The 20,294-nt window shown below is 43.6% G+C and overlaps 1 pseudogene; it reads right to left on the bottom strand.

Annotated features, from left to right (window-relative positions):
* Window positions 1-7,736: 7,736 nt before the first annotated feature.
* On the bottom strand, window positions 7,737-9,635 carry LOC116562304 (annotated as a pseudogene).
* Between the last annotated feature and the right edge of the window lie 10,659 nt (window positions 9,636-20,294).

Here is a 20,294-nt window from a genome sequence, read left to right as displayed (position 1 = left end):
AAATTAGATGGGTGTGGTGGCACACACATGTAGTCCCAGCTCCTTGGGAGGCTGAGGCAAGAGAATTGCTTGAACCAGGGAGGCAGACATTGTAGTGAGCTGAGATCCTGCCACTGCACTCCAGCCTGGCATCAGAGTGAGACTCCATCTCAAAAACAATAACAACAACAAGCAAAAACAAAAACAAAAAACAGGAGGTTCCCTGCACAAGCTCTGTCTTTGCCTGCTGCCATCCATGTAAGATGTGACTTGCTCCTCCTTGCATGCTGCCGTGATTGTGAGGCCTCCCCAGCCACGTGGAACTGTGAGTGCATTAAACCTTTTTCCTGTATAAATTACCCAGTCTTGGGTATGTCTTTATTAGCAGCGTGAAAACAGACTAATACACCGAGAGTCCCTGATCAGCAAGTCCTTCCTCCATTAACTCTACCCTCTGGTTTACCAAAGTTGGAATTTCCTGGCCTGTTTAGGGGATAGTCTTGAGTCTGGAATTTACTTATTGGAAAAGAAGAGAAATAGAATTATTATCAGCCATCTGGCTAAGGGAAATTCAAATATGATTAACAAGATAGAGAAAACATCCAATTCAGTGGGCTGCTTTTGTCAATAAATATTATTAAACTTCTGCTCAGTGGTCAATGCCCACGACAAAGGGCATCAAGGCAGCTTTGGACAGAGATTTAAAAGCAGGGTGCAGGCCGGGCACAGTGCCTCATGTCTATAATCCCAGCACTTCAGGAGACCAAGCGGGCAGATCACGAGTCAAGAGATTGAGACCATCCTGGCCAACTTGGTGAAATCCTGCCTCTACTAAAAATACAAAAATTAGCTGGGTGTGGTGGCACATGCCTGTAGTCCCAGCTGCTCGGGAGGCTGAGGCAGGAGAATCGCTTGAACCCGGGAGGCCAAGGTTGCAGTGCTCAGAGATGGAGCCACTTTACTCCAGCCTGGGTGACAAAGCAAGACTCCATTTCAAAAAAAACAAAAAACCTATATACATTCAAAGCATAATAGTAAAACAAACACTTGTAACACAACATCTGATTTAAAAACTAAAGCATTACCAAACTCAATTCTACCCCTGTGCTGTTCCCGTTAAGAAGGTAACCATGCTACTTGCAGTATAAACCAGTTCTCTGGGAAAAATCACTGATTTGCAGTTCTTGTCAATTTCTATCATGTAAATACTCCCAATGTGACTGATGTCAAGCTACCAGCCTAAAGTAACTGAGTGCGGAGCTGGAAGAGATGTGTGGAGTTGGCCGTGGGAAGCCTGTACAAACCTGTTCCAGCACCACTGTTGCTAAACTTTGTATTTATCATTCCAAGAAAAAGATGTACACACACACACACACACACACACACACACACACACACACACACAGAATGATAGGCTGAACAATGAACCCCTGACCCCTGAGATGTCTACATCCTGATCCCTGGAACCTGGGAGTGTGACAGTGAATGGCAAAGACTTCGCAGATGTGATTCAGTTAAGGCTGAGATGGGGAGATTATCCTGTATTATCCAGGTGGGCCTGAAATACAATCACAAGTGTCCTAATGAATTGAGGCAGAGGGAGGATCGACTGCAGAAGAGAAGGCCATGTGACCACAAGGCAGACACTGGAGGGATATGGCCAAGGAATGCTGGCAGCCACAAGAAGCTGGAAGAAGGGAGGAACACATTCTTCCCCAGGGCCTCTGGAAGAAGCACGGCACTGCCAATGCCTTGATTTTTAGCCCAGTGAAACAGATTTCAGACTTCTGGCCTACAGAACTGTGACAGCATAATAATCTGTTGCTTTAAACCAACAAGTTTGTGGTAATTTGTTACAGCAGCCACAGGAACCTAATACACACACACACACACACACACACACACACACACACACACACACACACACAGTGTTTTCTACAAATTACCAAAACATCTATAGTATTCACATAGCTAGATTTTATCTTTATACAATTGCTATATTCTTATATAGAGAGATTCCAGGACTTGAGTTTCTTTCACTCAGCATTGTTTCTAAGATTTATCCATTTTACCTCATGTAGCTGTAATTCCTTTATTGTCACTGTTGGTTAATACATTCCGTCATATATTACTTATCCATTCTCAGTAGTATTTAGGTAGTTTCCTTTATCAGATGAAAGAAGACTGTTTTTTTTTTCCCTGAACTGAGATGGTACCCATCTCAGTTAGATTTAGATGGTACCCATCTCAGTTAGGATGTTAGATTTCCTTTATTCTTTCACTCAAGGACTGGGTGAGGTAAGAATTATGGAAGATAACAAGTTGCATGGAACCTTATAAGATTGTAGGATCCCAAATACTCCACCAAGAGTACATGTGAGTCATCTCACAGATAAGGAGAGTGGGGTAAGGTACATTAGGGTGTGATGTGGGCAGGATCTCTCCTCATCAGCCTGGAGATGAGCTCAGCCACAGGCGAAAGAACCCCTGCTCCCTGTCACGCCCACACCCACCACACAAACAGTGCCCAGAAGGCACGCAATCAGTGAGGGAGGAGTTGGGGCCACTCTGGCTGAGGAAGACCTGGATGAGGGTGGAAGGCCAGCCTGAGACACAGTGACTCACCTTTGTGAGAATGGCCTGTTAGATGCAACGGAAGAATCAGATGGTTTCAAAAAGTGTCTGGCTTCTAGCTGGACAAAGGACCCTTGTTTTCCCTGAATATCCAGAAAGATAAAAGGCATACCTGAATCATAATCAACCATGGATGACTTAGCCTTAGGCGACATGGGTGAGAGTTCATGAGATATTCTTTTCCTTCCACTTTGGAAGGTTTGCCCTGGGCAGTCTTGCTTGACTGGCAGGTGAATCAGCTTGCAAACCTGAGCGTCATCCTGGCTCTCACTCTTGAGCCTCCCATTTCTTTACCCCTTACCACATAGGTGAACTCCTTCCTTAGTTGTCACTAAAATGATCACTTTTCTTGAGAATCAGAATTTATGGATGGTTTCAGGGGGACATGGAAGCTATGCCTCATTTTGCCCTAGAGCCCAAGCAAATGAAAACCCCAATGTTTCAAATTAACACTCTCAAGTTTTACCTGGGAATTGCTGAGTCAAAGAGCAGGAACACCTCTGATTTTGGTATACTCCCTTGGAGCACCATCAGAGCCCATGAATTTGTAAGTGCTTTATACGGCCGAACACCTCCTTACTCCGCCAGAGGGAGGGCCACCCACAAGAGTGGCCTTAAGTAAGGGAAGACACAGCCATGCAGGTAAGCCTGGCAGGCTTCAAGTGGGCCACAGGGGGCACCTGAGACATCTCCTGGGCAAAGGCTTCCTTATGCCCATCCCGTGGCCCCGTCTCTGGGGCTGGGAAGCTGGCGGAACTGACCCCTCCCCATCAGCCTTCCCACATATTTATAGGCACATCGCAACTGTGGAACATCTGGTCCTCCAGCCTGGGAATGACTTACTTTTTATTTTTCCTTCCTTTTTTTTCCTACTGTTTGCTCTTTGGCCACCTAATTTGTCATACGATTGACTCCAGAGACTGGGTGAAAATCCAGTGGATGATTTGTGAGCAAGAAACATAAAAGGGTAAGATAGCCCTGGCTAGTCACATTCTCTCTGGCCTTTATCATTTAGAGACAATCTTTTCTCTCTCTCTCTCTCTCTCTCTTTCTTTCTTTCTTTCTGATGGAATCTTGGTCTGTTGCCCATGCTGAGGCACCACCTCGGCTCACTGCAGCCTCCATCTCCCAGGTTCAAAAATTATCCTGCCTCAGCCCCCCAAGTAGCTAGGATTACAGGCACACGCCACCGTGCCCAGCTAATTTATGTCTTTTTAGTAGGGATGGTGTTTCACCATGTTGGCCAGGCTGGTCTCAAACTCCTGACTTCAGGTGGTCCACCTGCCCCGGCCTCCCAAAGTGCTAGGATTACAGGCATGAGCCACCCCGCCCAGCCTAGAGATAATTTCGAATGGTCTATATGCTACAGCTTCCTATTCATGAGTTCTTCAGCAGCTTTTCTCTCCAGAGCCTGGTGAGGAATTCCACCTAGCTAGAGCACGTCAAGACTATATTCAGGTCTCTGATTTTTCTTTTTCAATTTTTCTATTTTCTTGAGATGGCATCTCGCTCTACTGCCCAGGCTGGAGTGCAGTGCCAAAATTTCAGCTCACTGCAACCTCTGCCTCCCTGGTTCAAGAAATTCTCCTGCCTCAGCCTCCTGGGTAGTTGGGATTACAGGTGCCCACCACCACGCCCAGCTAATTTTTGTATTTTTAGTAGAGATGAGGTTTTTCCATGTTGGCCAGGCTGGTCTTGAACTTCTGACCTCAAGTGGTCCACCTACCTCGGTCTCCCAAAGTGCTGGGATTACAGGCGTGAGCCACCATACCTGGCCAGGTATCCTGATTTTCTATCAAATGTTCTCTTTCTTTTACACCATATCTAATTTTTTGGAGTTGAAATTAAAGACATACTTGTCATCAGTGGATCAGTAGGGCATGTCATGAATAGGCAGATGATAACTCTGAAGGTCTTTGCCAACAGCTGTCAGCAGTCTTTATTTCCCTAATCATAAGCTGAGACAATACATTCACTTGCAAGGCAATGTCTAATGCCTTTAGTAGCAACACTAAGATTGGGTATGTCGCCAAAAGCTCCCAACATTTCTAGATCTATTCAAAATCAATGGCTGTCTTTGCAAAGCAGAAAGGCAAACATCCAAGATCAATAGAGAAGAGTGATAGATAGGGAAATAGGACTCAGTAGCACAAAGGATAAAGAAATAACAAAGCCAGGGGTTATGGAGTGATTGCTTTCTAATTTGTCTTTATAAAAAGAAAAAAGAATCAAATGAGAAACTGGCAAGTTGCAGAGTGAAAATGTCAGAAATGTTTTATATTTTAGGGCTTTGCCACATACTGTCTTGCACAATGTTAAAGGAAGTGAAGTTGAAATTGAGAATATTTTCACAAGTCTGAGCCAGCCAGGAAGCCAGGGAAAAATACTCTTAAATTTGGGAAAATTACAGGCCTGCTATTTGACATTAGTTGGAGAAAAACATCAAACCTCAGAACTTATTCTGAGAACTGGAACAACAGACGTACTTTAAGAAGCCCTGTGCCTGGTCCAGAGGAGGGTAGCCCCTAGGACTTAGAAACACTATTGGTAAAGGCCTTTAAGAAGAAGCCCTCAGTGAGGGGAAATGGATAAAGAGGGCTCAGATTTCCTTTTCTCTTTCTTTCTTTCTTTCTTTTTTTTTTTTTTTTTTTTTGAGACAGGGTCTTGCACTGTCGCCCAGGCTACAGTGCAGTGGCGAGATCTTGGCTCACTGCAGCCTTTACGGCCTGGGTTCAAGCGATCCTCCTGCTTCAGCCTCCCAAGTAATTGGGACTACAGTTGCACACCACCATGCCTGGCTAATTTTGTTCATTTTTTTGTAGAGACAAGGTCTCATTATGTTTGCCCAGGCTGGTCTCGATCACCTGAACTCAAGAGATTCTCCTGCCTCAGCCTTCCAAAGTGCTGGGACTGCAGAAGCAAGCCACTGTGCTGGGCCAGGGGCTCACATTTCTACTAAACCATCTCCTGAATGTGCAGAGAACAAGGTCATAAAGAACCTGACCCTAGGCACTGGGGCCGGGGAAGACCACATAAGCAAGGTTGGAGAGCCAGGTCTTTCCCTTAAGCATGGGCCCAGCACCACAATTAAATTAAAAATAAACAAAGTTGCCATTTTAAAAAAGAAAAATGAGCAGGGCATAAGCCTTAACAGATAATATATAAAGCATATTATCAAAATATAATAAGAAATACTGTGTGGTATTGATACATTGATACAAATAGCCATAGAGTATAATGAAACAGCCTAAACATTCTTTGCCCTGTTGCCCAGGCTGCCTTGAAGTGATCCTCCTGCCTCAGTCTCCCAAAGTGCTAAATATAAAACAGAAATTCAGTATAGAGTCAGTTGGCATTTCAAATCAGTAGGGAAAAAAATTCTCATTTAAAAAATTATATTGAGACAACTGGGTAACCATCTGAACAAAAATAAATTCTAGATAGTTGAAATATCGCTATTTTGAAAAAGAAAAGTGATTAGAGCATAAGCCTTACCAGATAATAAAACATATTATCAAAATATAATAAGAAAAACTGTGTGATATTGATATATTAATACAAATAGTCATAGATTACAATGAAACTGCCTAAACATTCTTCACTCTGTTGCCCAGGCTACTAGAAGAAATAAAGGACACTTTTTTTTTTTTTGTAATCTAGGAGTATAGAGATACAAGGCTCAGAAACTATAAAAGACAAGACTGACAAACTTGATTACATGAAAAGAAAAAAATTTCTGCATTGCAAACCCTCTGCATAGACAGAAAGAGAAGAAAAACGACACACTGGGAAAAAATGTGCAAATCAAATTGAAGTAAAGGGGAAAATCCTTTAACGTATAAAGAGCTCCTGCAAGTCATTAAGAAAAAGATCAATAACTCATGATCATCCTTACACAAAATATAAGAAATATAAATTGAAACTATAATAAAATACTATCTTCACTTGTTAAAGTGGCACAGATAAAAAATCGGATAGGGGCTCCAGTGACAGGTACTGTCTTATTGTTGGTAGAAGTGTAAATATATCCAAGTTTCTGGAAGGCAGTTTGAAAACACCTATCCAAATTCTAATTGCTCCATCACTTAGGTCCAGAAATTTCGCTCTTAGGAATGTAAAGTACAGATATTCTTGTACACATGTGAAATAAACTATGTATAGGGCTGTTCTTTATCCCACTGTTTGTTAATAGGAAAGACTGAACACCTAACTGTCTGTGAATGGAGGGATGGTTAAATACATTTTATTGCAGGCTTGGTGGCCCACACCTGTAAACCCAGTCCTTTGGGAGACTGAGCCAGAAGAATGGCTTCAGACCAGCCTGGGCAACTGAGCAAAGAATGTTCAGAATCCTAGGCCTGGGTTTGATCCGGCTCTGCCACTTACTAGCATGTTATTCTGAATGATTGCTTAATTTCTCTGAACCTCTTATTCCTCATCTGTAAAATGGGAATAACAATAGACCCTACTGCATATGAGCACTGGGAGGATTAAGTGACATAATCCATGTGAAGGTCTTAGTATGGTTCAGGAAATACTGGTTTTCTTTCTTTTCCACCTCTTTATTAAGGAATCACTAGTAAATATAATCAAATTATAAATTGAAAGTAAATATAATCAAATTATAAACTATAAAGTAAATATAAGTGAATCATGACTGGGGGCCAGGCACAGTGGCTCATGCCTGTAATCCCAGTACTTTGGGAGGCCGAGGCAAGCAGATCACTTGAGGCCAGGAGTTTGAGACCAATCTGGCAACATGGTGAAATCTGTTTCTACCAAAAAATACAAAAATTAGCTGGTATGGTATTACACGCCTTTAGTCCCAGCTACTCAGGAGGCTGAGGCAGGAGAATTGCTGGAATCCAGGAGGCAGGGGTTACAGTGAGCTGAGATCACACCACTGCACTCCAGCCTGGGCAACAGAGTAAGACTTTGTCTCTCTCTACATATATATATATATATATATATATATATACACATATATATCTTAAATATATCTTAAAACAGCCATTTTCATATATATATGAAAATTTGATTATAAATATTTATTATTTATAAAATATATATAAATATATATATATGAAAATGGATATTTAAAGATATATTCTTTTATTTATTTATTTTTTTGAGACAGGATCTCACCCTCTCGCCCAGGATGGAGTGAGGTGGTGTGGTCACTGCTTGCTGCAGACTTGACTTCCCAGGTTAAAGCGATCCTCTCACTTTAGCCCCTTGAGTAGGTAGGACCACAGACGCATGCAACCAGGCCCAGCTAAATGTTTTATTTTTCATAAAGACAGGGTTTGCCGTGTTGGCCAGGCTGGTCTTGAATTCCTGGGCTCAAGTGATCCTCCCGCCCTGTCCTCCCAGAATGCTAGGATTACAGGCATGAGCTACCATACACAGCCCAAGATACATTTTTTAAAAAACCAACCCTGGATCTTAATAATATGAACAAAGCACAGGAAAAAAAAACCCACAAATGGAATAAAAATTTTTAAACATGAGATAAATATTGTAACATCATTAAAAATTAAAATTCAAAATTTCCTAAGAAAGACATACGTATTAAAACATCAAAACCAGATCATGTATAATAGTCTTACTGGGAGTGGGATGAGGCCAGCTTTCTTATACATTGTTCCCTTCTACTGGTTTCCCTCTTCCCTGGGCTTATTCCCCTGGTTCCTCATTCTTGCTCCTTGGTATCACTCCCAAGTAAACTACCTGATATGACCTTTGTCTCAGATTCGGCCTGCAAGAGAACCAAGCTATGAGAGTTGGTAACAGTGGTTTTAAAAATCAGACTCTCAGGATGGGATTTTGGAGTGCAGTGCTGATAAGCTGGGCATGCAGTAACATCACAATCACCAAGACTGTCACCTGCACAGGTAAAGGTAGAAGGTGGCACATTAGGTTATGTGACAACTTTGACACCTGAATGAAATTGGGGCAATAAAATTCAAAGATTTGGGAACTGGTCAGATTTTATTAACTCTTTGGAAGTCTTGACAAACAAATGATTCAGGTTAGCTAAGTATCAACTGAGGTATGCTGTGAAAACCAGAGGCCTCTAGCCGTTGTAGGGTAGAATGTGGTTAAAATCGGTCCTAGGATCTGATTGTAAGGATGACAGAGCTGCAAAGGACAGTTAACTCATGGCTTCAACAGATCTTTTTTTTTTTTTCTTTTAACAAATTGGACTTTTTGTTTGTCACTATTATAAGTCTGAACTTTAAACAGATTCTTGGACTAGTGGTTCATATCCATCAGCTTGTTCAACTTTAGCACCTGTCTCACCTGCAGTGGCTTTTCCAGAACTACTGCCTTCACCACAAAGCTCCATGAATTTTCCAAATTCAAACTCAGGCTTCGTCAGCATTTTTACTTTTCTAATGAAGACATCATGGAGAGGATAAATAGACTGGCAAGCCTTTTCTGTCTTTTCCAATGCTGTCTGGAATCAATTTATTGACCACTTCTTTCAAGTCATTTTTCTGCACTTCTCAGTCATGATTTCCATCATCTTCTTCTGGATTTGGCAGACCTGTTGGTGCTGAGCGTAAGAGGTCTTCTGTATCTGATTGTTGTGTTTTTTAGTGAAAACAACACAGAACAGACAAAGCAAGTAACCACTGGTAGTCTTGACATTGACATGAGCTTCATTGTCTGCCATTTTTTGACCATGGAGCACATTTTGTCATGGATAAGATCCATGCTATGAAAGTTGGTCAGGCAGTTTTTGCCCAAACATCTTTAGTAATCAGCTAAATTTTCTAAATCCAACTTAATTATTCTGCAAATCAGCAAGACTCACTTCAAACACATGACCCTTGAGGCCATCAGATGCCGTTTTGGTTCCTTGGTCCTGGTGACTAGTGTCTTTCCAGTACTTCCTCTATTGAACACAGCAGGTGCTTTCACCTGATACCAATCTTTCTTAGAAAATGGATCAAGCACTTTCTTCTGGGCTCCCTTTTGGCTGCCTTTGTAAGGCGCTTGTTCTTGCCAACCACCATGGTGCTGCTAAAAGGGTGGAAATGCCAACAAGTCTTTTATGGTAAAAGTCAGGTCTCTGACAGAAAAAGAAAGACTCTGAGATTTGATTGAGGCATATTTGGATGCACGAACCTGAGACGCAAACTCTCATGCTTCTCTGAATTCTCTCCTCTTGCAGACTGGAGCAGATGCCCCTTGCCTGGGAACCCTGCCAAAGCCTCACCTGATTTGTACTCTTCAAGATGACCCTGCCTCCTTTTATTGTCTTCAGACCAATAATGAAGATTATGTCTCAGCACAGTCTGAACAGAGAAACACAGCTCCCCGCTCCAACAGTAAATATCTAACATACCAGCGACATTGCCGGGCTTGGTTAATGTGTCCCAGTAGCAACCAAGGATCACATGGGAGTGTGAATCTTAAAGGAGTAAGACTGTGTGTGTGTATGGGGGGTGGCAAGTGTGTATTTGTGGCAAGAGAAGAATATAAATAAGACAGGCTAGAGGGCAATTTTTGATATAGGAGCACTCTCTCTCATGACTTGAAGTTTAACCTCAGGGAAAGGACACTTAAGTCTGTCCGAATAGACAGCTAGAATAGCTCCTAAAAGTTTCTACTAACAATGGCCCCAAAGGAATAAGGTGAAAATGCTGAAATTCCCTCAGCATAGTATTCATGCAGGGTTCAGAAAGCAAAGATATGTGGGAATGTTAGAGCAGAATTATGCAAAAGCATAGGAGCCACCAATGTACTCTATTTCTCAGGAAGACGGAAAGAATATTCCCTTTGGTAGGGTCGCAAGGGTACAAGTGAGGGAGGCACTGACATCTCTGAGAAGTCTGATGATGGCCTTCTTTGATAGAAACCAGGGTTGATAGCAGGAGATGCTGTCATAGAAATAGGCTCCCTGTGGGAATCATACAAAAATACTTGAAAATATAACTAGGAACAAGTGACAGTTAAAGCCCCTGCTCATAAGGCATGGAAAAAAGAGGAGAGACTCCTGGAGAATTATCTTTCAACACTTGCCTAAAAAACCAAAACCGGGCCGGGCGCGGTAGCTCAAGCCTGTAATCCCAGCACTTTGGGAGGCCGAGGCGGGTGGATCACGAGGTCAAGAGATCGAGACCATCCTGGTCAACATGGTGAAACCCTGTCTCTACTAAAAATACAAAAAATTAGCTGGGCATGGTGGTACGTGCCTGTAATCCCAGCTACTCAGGAGGCTGAGGCAGGAGAATTGCCTGAACCCAGGAGGCGGAGGTTGCGGTGAGCCGAGATTGCGCCATTGCACTCCAGCCTGGGTAACAAGAACGAAACTCTGTCTCAAAAAAAAAAAAAAAAAAAAACCAAAACCAAGCAAATAAAAAACACTTTTATGATAAACCTATTTTTGTTTTAAATATGCCACAGAGATCTTTCTGTAGATCTTTTATGGGGATGAAGATGTGACTCTACTGATTATAAGTCATTACTAAGTTGGGGTTGCTAGCACAGGAGTTTATCTTCTCTATGGAGTGAGCCTAGTGCCAGCAAGGACCAGGATGATGTCATATTTGCAAGATTCCTTGCATCCAACACCTTTGCCATGTCACTCTATAGATGCTCTCACTAAAGTGACGGTCAGTTTCTCTACTCTTCAAATCTAGGCTTTGGCAAATGGGATGTTAACAACAGCTCCCAAACAGAGGATCACAAAGTGCTTGCATGATCCTACTTCCTCTTATGTTCCTCTAGCATGCCATGAGAGCATGCCTGGGCCAGTCTGCTGAAGGAGCTGAGCTGAGGCATCCCGGTCACCCTGCTGACAGCCAGCTGACTCTTAGCAGTGAGGGACACCCCCACAAAGCTGCCCCGATGACCACCCCAGACACGTGAGCAAAAGAAATGTTTACCAAGATATGTTACTGAGGCTTTGTGGTATTTTGTTATGTAGGATTATTAAGGAAAGAGCTATCTGATAGATACCATGAGGCAGATATGTAAGAATGAAAATGACTTTGAACAGGAAGAAGACATGATTGCGATCAGGAGTGTCGACCTTCTCTTTTCTGCGGTTGCACAGTTGGAACCTGGGGAGAAGGAAGAATACCAGTGGTGGAGCTGGACAATAAGAACACCACCACTTCATAACCAGTAAGGTAATGGTCTCATCTAACAAATCCCTCTCCTAACACATGCGCATGAAGTGCCTGGCTGGGCAGGGAGGGGCTTGCTGCTGTGTGTAGCTGCCTTCTTGGCCTCCTGCCCTCACCAGCTCCCTGTTCCCTATCTTCCTTCCTATGCAATATCAATTCAACAAATATTTACTGAAGCCCCATGCTGCCCGCTGTCCTACTGAGGTGGGAGAAAACCTGTTTCAAGAGAAGTTCTGATAGAGTTCCTGCCCCTGGCACCAGCTCTTGCTGAAGAGACATTTACACACACGTAGGGAAGGCACTGAATTGGAGTCTGGTGATCCAGATTCACGTCCCAGCTTGGCCACTCACAAGCCTTGGGCCCACAAAGAAATCCTATCTTCTGCCCACACCTGTCTTCTCCTTTGTAAAACAAAGATAATCATCCCTGGCTCATACATGTGGGAGGGGATTTATGAAGATGGAAAAACACCATAGGAGTGTCAAGGAGGACTCCCAAAGGACAGGGGTGGGTACCACCAAAAGCAGGCACTAAAACGGCCAGAGGACATTTAACTCCTGGCTCTTCAAGGGGGAGACAGTGTGGATGCTCAACCAGGGTGTGGAATCACAGAGCTGGAGGAAGCCTAAAATAAGCCTTGCTCCACAGGGGAGAGGGAGACCCAGGTCTGATGGGGCCTGGCTGCTCCTGCTGGAATTAGACTGTGACGGACTTGGTAACTGACCCAGCCTGAGGGATGTTCCCTTTGCAGCTCTTGGAAGCTTCCACAAGTAGCACAGTCCATTCCCTGCCACCCACCAACTCCAACCACAGACTTAGCACAATGTAGAATGCCAGAGGGACACAAGTATGGCCCTTTGCCTCAGGTTGTTCCTACCTGGGGAGTAACTGCAGGAGCCTGAGGCTTCCTGGGATTTTGGTTGCCTCCCAGAGCTCAAAAACAGCTACCCATGGAGCCAAATGCCCATGTGAACAGGGCATCAATCCACTTTGAAACTAGATTTGGGCCAGCTGTAATGGCTCACACCTGCAGTCCCAGCACTCTGGGAGGCTGAGGTGGGAGGATTGCTTGAGGCCAGGAGTTTAAGACCAGCCTGGGCAACATAGTGAGACTGTCTCTACAAAGAATTTAAAAAAATTAGTCGGCCATGGTGGTGTACACCTGTAGTCCTAGTTACCTGGGAGGCTGAGATTGAAGTGAGCTGAGATTGTGCCATTGAACTCTAGCCTGGGCAACAGAGCAAGATCCTGTCTCAAAAACAAACAAAACAAAACAAAACAAACAAATGAAAAAGCAAACAAAAGAAACAAACAAAAAACCAAAACAGATTTGGTGTCCAGGGCTCTAATCTTGGAGAGACTATGCTGGGAAAAACCTGTCGTCTCATCTATGACCTGAGGGACGACTGTGCTGACAGGCAGGGTGTGGGTGGTGTAGAACCCAGAAAGCAGGGACGGGGAGCAAGACAAGGCCAGCTTTATCCAGAGCCATGCTAGGCAGGGAGAACTTCACTCGAGGGTGGGCATTCTGGGGACCACAGGCTCCTCCAAGCCTGGATGAAACCCCTCAAGTTGGCCCTGAGTTGATGAAATCCCCTTGCTTCCTTCCCTCTTCATGGTGGAAAATGTACACCGTCCCCTCGGATTTGCTACTTTTGGCCACATGAGCAGTGCTTCATCAGGTTCTTCCCGACCCAGAAACTCCACACCCTGTGGGTGTCTTGTGGCAGGGTGCCCAGCCCCTCTCTAGGACGCTCTGCTGAGATTCCACACTCAACAAACAAACAGCTTCCAGGAATTAATTCAGCCTCAGCACCTCACTTCCCATCTGGAGAGGAGATCCCCTCCTTGGAGGCACAGTTTGCTGATGCCCTAAGTGACGCAATTATTCCCAGGAAGGGTTTGGAGAGGCAGCATTTGACAAGGGGTGGGGCTTAGAAACCCAGGCGAGGCAGAAAACTCTAAGGCCCAGCAGAACTGCTCAGATGTGTGGCTGGAGTCACACTGTAGCAGAGCAGATCGTGACCCCTCCCCAGGCCCTGGTGGACACGGAAGGGACTGGGGAAGGCCACATTTCCTGTAAATACCATTTGTATGGACAGGAGCTAGAGACAACAGTCATCTGGTAGTCACAGTTACAGGGACTCAGCCCTAGGTTTTTATCCACTCAGACTGGGGACCCAGGAGAGGGTGCCCTTTCCCCCTCTAGCACAAAGATGCCTTTGCGCCCACAGCAGCCCCCCTGAGACCTGACCTTGGTGCAGGCCTCTCCACTGGCAGTACGAGATCTTTCTCCAGCTCTGCGGGGTGCTTTGTCACAGTTTCTTAACAGAGCTGCGGCAGCTAAGCAGACACTTGTTTGGAAATCCTCATATCAGCTCCTCTTGGGTCCCACTGAGAGCCCTTTGGCAAAGCTCAGGGGCCTGCCCACACCATCAGTGCTGAGCCAGGCCTCGCCCTGTGTATAAACAGGAAATCTTTAAGTTCTAACGTGCACCTTCTTCAAGCAATAAAGGCTCTTAACAAGCTCCGCAGTAAAAGACATTGACCCAGAAAAGCAAACTTCCACAGAGGGGAGGCTGCATTAATGGAGTCGACCAGTCATTAGTGCCAGCCCCATGACTTTAATGATTTGCACAGATGACCTGGACGGGAAGAGTAAAAGCAGGCCTTGCAAAGAGTTGCAGAGTGTGGAAATTCGGGAAGTGTAGCCCACAAGTAGGACATGCCAAGCAATTATTAAGAAGGGAACGAAAGCAAAAAGAAAGAATCACAGGAAAACTCTAGAAGAGCTGAAAGAAACTAAGTTCTGAAAGAAAAAGTGAGTGAAAGAAAAGAAAAACAAATAACAAAAGAAAAATGTGTTCATATGTCACAGGGGAGAATGACCTTCCTGCAGATCAGAAGCCAACGGGGTTGTTATAAGTAGGTGATTTCCCAGGGCCGGCACCCAGCACACAGCTGCAGGGCAAAGGAAAACAGGATGCTGGGGACTGGAGGATAAAACCGTTTCATAGGAAGCGCTGTTATTCCTATGTAATATTTACATTCAAATCTCATTTAGGGTCACTGCCTTATTTTCTTGAATAAAACTGGCAAGTTTTCAGTCTCTTCCCATGAAAGGAACCATCAAATGCCCCCTCCCTTTCAAAAGTCATATCTGTCACATTTCAAAAGTAACCACACAAAAAAAGAGAAAAATTAATACCCATATAGAAAAAATACCTTTCTGATTTTGATACAGGGAGTTCCATTCTCTCTAATGCCAGATTTTCTATATGATAATAAATTAGAGACCTTGGGAAGAATATTCACTTTTTTGGGTCACAATAAAAATAGCTACAATCAAAGCAGTGGTTACTCTTATTTGTTCATACATTTTAGAGACAGGGTGCTAATTCCAAAATAGTAACACAGGGAAGAATTTATACAACATTTACCACGAACAATACTCTTTTCTTTTCTACCCCCACAACCCTGACTCAAGACTATTCTCCATGGTTTATGTATATTAACTCTTTTAATCCCAACACTAATTGCATAAGGTAGCTATTATCATTTCCTCTTTACAGATGTGGAAAACACAGCAGAGAGAGGTTGAGCAACCTGCTCAAGATATACAACTAGTAAGTGGTGAGGCTCAGATTTGAACCCCGCTAATCTGGTGCCACAGTCTGAGCTTTTCAACCGTAAACTGTGCTGCTAGCAAGAACACCCCAAACCACACAGAAGAAATTATGTCTAAAACTACAGTATTGACTTTAAATGAATATTTGTGTTAAGTATTGGGTCACGAGCTACGCTACAGACATGGGATGCCACTTAAAGTTATAGGGTCCCAAATATTTTATCATAAAGCTAAAAGAGTCTATCATTCCAAGTTTTATTTTTTCTAAAGTTGTCTTCCTTCTAGAGGTGAGAGGGATCCCTAGTATATACTTCCTTCTCGGAACAAGAGAGTCACTGCTATGTGTCTTTTTTATTTTTATTTTTTTGAGACAGGGTCTTGCTCTGTCACCCTGGCTGGAGTACAGTGGCGTGAACATGGCTCACTGCCACTTTGACCTGCTGGGCTCAAAGGATCCTCCTGCCCCAGCCTCCTGTAGAGCTGGGACCACAGGTGTGTGTCCTCCATGCCTGGCTAGTTTTTGGCTTTGTCTTTTGTAGAAACAGGGTCTCCCTACATTGCCCAGGCTGGTCTCAAACTCCTAGGCTCAAGCAGTCCTCCCATCTCGTCTTCCCAAAGTACTGAGGTTACAGGTATGAGCCACTGCACCTGAGTAATGTTTCACTTTGAAATCAGTTGTTTCTGCAAGAACTATAAAGGAGTCATCATTATAAAAGACTAAATTGGAGTTTGGGGAAGGAAAAAACCACATAAATTATAAAATTATAATCCTGAGCTATAAATTAAATCCTTCCAATCCTCTCCTTCTTACTTTGGTTTTGAAATATTTATTTCATTTGTATCAAAGAGCACTCTCCAGACCAAAGGCTGTCGCTGCCTGTGGGTCGGGCATATTCCTAACCTGTCTCATAGGACTCCTCAGCACCTTCCGTCTCTGGGAGACCCCATCCCATTCCAGGGCCCATCTGGAAACACATGTCTCAAGTCAGCCAGTTTTAAAATTGGTTTAGTGTGACGGTTTTCACCCCATAACTTTAAACCCTGCAATGTGATGGAAAACAGTATGTTTGTATGATTTCTAGCACATTAGAAACAAACTTTGATGACCACCCAGGCAACAGAGTTAAGAAAAGCAGAATTTATAGTTTTGAAAACATTAAGATACTTAAGAATCGGAAATCTAGGCTGGCGCAGTGGTTCATGCCTATAATCCCAGCACTTTGGGAGACCGAGGCAGGCAGATCACCTGAGGTTAGGAGTGTGAGACCAGCCTGGCCAACATGGAGAAACCCCATCTCTAATAAAAATAGAAAAATTCACTCGGCGTGGTGGCTTATGCCTGTAGAGCATGAGCTGAGGCTGAGGCGTGAGAATCACTTGAACCTGGGAGGCAAGGGTTACAGTAAGCCGAGATTGTGCCACTGCACTCCAGCCTGGGTGACAGAGCAAGACTCTGTCTCAAAAAAAAAGAAAAGAAAAAAGATATTTAAGAATAAGAAATCTTATTTTATGCATTAAATAATCACTGGTCACAAAATAAAATTCAGTTATTATTTCCCTAAGTCCCATAACTATAACCTAAGTTCTCTAGATGACAGACAGTTTTGACATGTGTGGATGTCTTTATCAGTTCTGTAGATCTCTCAAACATCTGAAAAGCAGTTTTAATGGATGTGATTATGTGTTAAGAAGCAGTGTTTAACTTCTCCAGAAATTCTGTCCTAATGCTCTCTGTCTCAGGCCCTCTCTGCAATACTCTTTCCAGTCCTTTAGTGGAAATGAATTCTATTGGTGGTTACTTTCCGCTTTTCAAACTACACAGATACTGATAAAGATGTGCAGCTTGCTTATTTAAATGACATAATTAAGCCATTTTAAAGTATCCTTGTGGACCAGGCCGCAGGTTTTTTTGTTTTTTTTTTTTTTCCCTCCATACACTTAGAGAAAAGAGGAATGGCTAATTCCAAGGAAACAACATGGTGAGCAGTTTTATGATGCACATTTGCAAACAGCATTTTTCTGAATGAACTAAAGGAACTCTGTTCTTCAGTAAAATGGAGCAGATAGGTAATTCACTGTAGAAAATCAATTTCTAAATGATTTCTTAAAAATAAAATTTTAGGCCAGGCACCGTGGCTCATTCCTGTAATCCCAGCACTCTGAGAGGCCAAGGTGGGTGGATCACCTGAGGTCAGGATTTTGAGACCAGCCTGGCCAACATGGTGAAACCCCATCTATACTAAAAATACAAAATTAGCTGGGCATGGTGGCACATGCCTGTAATTCCAGCTACTCAGGAGGCTGAGGCAGGAGAATTGCTTGAACCCGGGAGGTGGGGGCTGCAGTGAGCTGAGATTGTGCCATTGCACTCTAGCCTGGATAAAAAGAGCGAAACTCCACCTCAAAAAAATAACAATAAGAAGAAAAATAAACTTCTAGCCCAAGTTGGCTCATGCCTGTAATTCCAACACTTTGAGAGGTCAAGGTGGAAGGACTGTTTGAGCCCAAGAACTCGAGGCTGCTGTGAGCTATGGTCACGCTACAGCACTCTACCCTGGGGCGATAGAGTGAGACACTGTTTAAAAAAAAAAAGTTTTAGTCAATTTATGTTTTATATATTAATTGTAGAAAATGTTAACATATAAGAAAATGTTTAAATCACTTACAACATCACCTCCTAGAAAAATAATTAACATTTTGTTTCACTCTTGTCGTATATATACCTGAATTTTAAAATCTGTTTTGTACCCCTGATTTCTGCTCAGGCTTGTCCCTTTCTCTGATGATCAAGGCTGGGTACATGGCTCAGGGTGCTCACCCCAGTTGCTATCTTCTCTCTAGATAAGCTAATTCCTTACAGGACGCTCAGGCTCTCATTCAAACTTCTGGTAGACAACCCCTAGCAGTTTCAGAAAAACCCAGGCATTTCTGAACTTTATTTTGTATGTATGTATGTATGTATTTTGAGACAGAGTCTCACTGTATCACCCAGGCTGGAGTGCAATAGCACGGTCTCGGCTCACTGCAACTTCCATCTCCCAGGTTCAAGCAATTCTTGTGACTCAGGCTTTCAAGTAGTTGGGATTACAGGCATGCGCCATCACACCTAGCTAGTTTTTTTGTATTTTTATTGGAGATGCGCTTCACCATGTTGGCCAGGCTAGTCTCAAACTCCTGAACTCAAATGATCTGCCTGCCTCAGCCTCCCAAAGTGCTGAGATTATAGGCATGAGCCACCATGCCTGGCTGTGAATGTTAGCTTGGACTCAGTCTGGGCTATCCTCCCACGCCCTGGTTCCCAATATTCTTTGTGAAGAAGAATAACAGAAACATGGCAGCTGCATTCTAATACTAGAAGGATGATCATGGAGCAGAAGGGAGACAGAGGTTCTCTGTAGCTCTAGTGGACAAAACAGAGACCAGTGGAAAGTAGCACAGCTTATTTCCGAAGCAAGGAGCTCTCTACCCTTGGCGATATTCATTTGTGGGGGTGGCTGTGGGATGGAGCGTGGAAAGCAGGCAGTCAGTGACCGTGTCCTTGTCAGAAGGTTCTGTGACCATATATATTTCCAGGGTTGACTCTATATCTATCGCATGATTTATGGGTGGCCTGAACATTCTTTTTTTTTTTTTTTTTTTTTTTGAGTAGAGTCTTACTCTGTTGCCCAGGCTGCAGTGCAATGGCACAATTTTGGCTCACTGCAACCTCTACCTCCCAGGTTCAGGTGATTTTCCTGCTGTAGCCTCCCAAGTAGCTAGGACTATAGGCGAGCGCCATCTCGCCCAACTAATTTTTGTATTTTTAGTAGAGATGGGGTTTCACCATGTTGGCCAGGCTGGTCTCGAACTCCTGACCTCAGGTGATCCACCCACCTCGGCCTCTTAGAGTGCTGAGATTACAGACATGAGCCACCGCGCCTGGCCAATGTGTACTGAACATGCTACCTCCACATCACAGTCTTGATCATGGCTATAGCAACGGGACCCACAACAGGACCTGGCACTTTGGAGGTGCTCAGGAAATGTTTGTTGCAATGAATGAGTGAATGAATGAACCTGGCGGCAATGGCTGCTCCTTTGCTCTCCACTTCTGAGACTATGGACCAGCAGATATGCTGGACTTTGTCCAGGGCTTGGTGGGAAGTGCTGAGAGCTGCTGGCTTCTTATTTCACAGAATTATCCACTTTCTGTTGTTTCTTGGAAGGGCCCGTGGTCTGAGCTTTCACACAATGGTATGTAGAATGAACTGGGAGGCAGCCAATTTAGGCTTTTTCATCTACCAAACAAACCAAATCCGTAACATTTGATTTGATGGATGGAATCCCCAGTGGATGATTTCACTCAGTCCTTTAAACAATGGAATGAAACCACTGGCCTCCTTCAGGCTTTCTCTCCTGGGGAGTGAGGGAGGTGTGGAGGTCTGGGATGGGAAGATGAGTGTTAAAGGATGGAAAAGACACAAGATTACTTTAAACTGGAAAATATCCTTTTCAGGGAACACGTGCTACATATAACCCTAACTTACAATACAGACATCTAAAATCAAGTCTTGCTATATTTTTGTGGCACAAGGAAATGACTTAAAAAATAAATAAATAAACAAAAAGTCGACCAGGCACAGTGGCTCATGCCTGTAATCTAGCACTTTGGGAGGCCAAGGCAGGTGGAACATCTGAGGTTAGAAGTTTGAGACTGGCCTGGTTAACCCCATCTCTAATAAAAATACAAAAATTAGCCGGGTGTGGTGGCACATGCCTGTAGTCCCAGCTACTCGGGAGGCTGAGGCAGGAGAATCACTTGAACCTGGGAAGTGGAGGTTGCAGTGAGCGAGATCATGTCACTGCACTCCAGCCTGGGTGAGAGAGCAAGACTCTTTATCAAAAAAAAAAAAAAAAAAAAAAAAAAAAAAAA

Source organism: Sapajus apella, unplaced genomic scaffold (assembly GCF_009761245.1).
Source record: "Sapajus apella isolate SASKATOON/1434 unplaced genomic scaffold, GSC_monkey_1.0 scaffold1, whole genome shotgun sequence".
NCBI classification, from domain to species: Eukaryota; Metazoa; Chordata; class Mammalia; order Primates; family Cebidae; genus Sapajus; species Sapajus apella.
Note: the sequence above shows the minus strand (reverse complement) of the source record. Positions and strands in the feature narration are given on the sequence as shown.